Source organism: Echinops telfairi, unplaced genomic scaffold (assembly GCF_000313985.2).
Source record: "Echinops telfairi isolate 266 unplaced genomic scaffold, ASM31398v2 ScPeMD7_23;HRSCAF=83, whole genome shotgun sequence".
In the NCBI taxonomy this organism is placed as follows: domain Eukaryota; kingdom Metazoa; phylum Chordata; class Mammalia; order Afrosoricida; family Tenrecidae; genus Echinops; species Echinops telfairi.
Window position 1 is genome coordinate 7,947,699 of NW_022103920.1, and position 1,853 is coordinate 7,949,551.

Consider the following 1,853-nt stretch of genomic DNA (forward strand, 5'->3'; position numbering starts at 1 on the left):
CCATGCTTCATGAAACAAATCAAAACAAAAATGATTGAAAGAGATGCAAGATTTGAATTTCACATTCATCTCCAGTACAAACATTAAATCCCTCAGACCAGCAGCCAGCAGCGCGTCCCTGCCACCTGGGGAAGGCTCTCCATTGTATTGCCTTACTGTGACCTTCCTTTGTCATGCAAACCAGGCCAGCAATACGGACTGAACCAGTGGCAGCTGGTCATCACTCAAAGCGACTGAATGAGGGGATTAGCATCCGGCTCCCATCGCTTTTGCATCCCTTAAGCCCGGTTCAAGGCCCCAAGACCCGACAAACACTTGCCTAGGCTGAGACCTGCCACTCATGCTTTGTTGGTTCCTATTTCGAAAGCCTCAAATGTCTCTAAAACACGAGTGAGGCCTGGCCCTAAGATCTTATTGTAGAAGATGGTTTAAATTCTTCTTCTTCTTTTTTTTCCATATTGAAAAAGTTTATATTTAGCATTAGCCAGCTGGGCTCAGGGTAGAAGATTCCGATTTTGTTGGCATCAGAGTCTGGAGCCAGTCGAACATATGCCTCTCACCATCAGCCCAGATCAAGGTGTTGCTGTGACACAGTTGTGTTGTTATCTTCGATCTTCTTCATGGCAGACTCCAAGGTCAAGGGGAACTTGATGATGGCATAGTGGTCCAGCTTGTTTCTCCTGGGGGAGGGGGGGCTCTTCCAAGAGTATTTGGGATGCCTTCTTAGTCTCAGGGTCTTGAGCTGCTGGAAGGGGGGGTGACGTGCGGATCTTTTCTTTTTTCGTGTGGCTGTGGACTCCTTTCAGCACGGCCTTCTCATCCTTTAAAGCCTTTGTTTTGGCTTCTGTTTTGGGAGGGCAGGTGCCTCCTTCTTTGCCTTCAGAGCCATCTTCATAAGAAGTGGTTTAAATTCTTAAATCATTTACATTGGGCGAAAATCAGAGCCCTTGGCTGAGCACGAACGCCCTGGTCCATTTGTTTTAAAAACTCCTCTTTAGCCTACCTCCCCCTCTCACCCTTCACTTTGAGAGCAGGGGGCCATTGCCGCTGTGTTGAGACTTGCTGGCTCAGGGGCTTGAGAAACGGTACAATCAGAACAAGATACTGGTCTGCTCACAACAGTGTACCTGGCACTAGTGAGCAAGGAAAACTCCAAGAAAAGGATCTTGCAAAGCAGAGAGACTGGATTAGAAAACAGATGTTAGGCCCTTTATTCAAACTGTCAGCAAGTGCCATGGATCGAATTTTGTCTTCCCTAAATAAGCTTGGCGGGGCCGTGATTCTCAGTGGTTTGGCAATGATGTGATGATGTCGTCACGCCCCATGAGATGATTGGTGTGATTGGACCTGATCCGATATAAAGGGATACATCTTTATTCAGGTCACAGGCCTGATCCCATACAAGGGGAGGAGTTTCCTTAGGGTGTGGCCTGTATTATCTTTTATTTAAAAATAACAAAAACCCAAACTCAGTCCTGCTTTTAACCAAACACTGGGAATGTGATGCAGTTTGAGATCCGGTCTGTTGAGATTTAGTTTGCTAAAAGGGATCCAGATTTAACAGCCTCCATCCCTATAGTAAAACAATTCCTTTTAAGCCAGTTAACTATTCAAGGCCTGGGCCTGTTGCAAAATGTGTGAATTACTCAAGGGTTCTCTAACTCAGGAAAGGGGAAGCAGAGCCATTTAGATAAGCAATGAGGCCTGAAAGTTTAGCAGTGGCCTCAACCTTCCTTGTGCCATGACCCTTTCATACAGTTCCTCATGTTATAGTGACACACCCCAACATAAAATTATTTTTGTTGCTACTTCATAACTATAATTTTGCTAGTTATGAGTCATAATGTAAATAT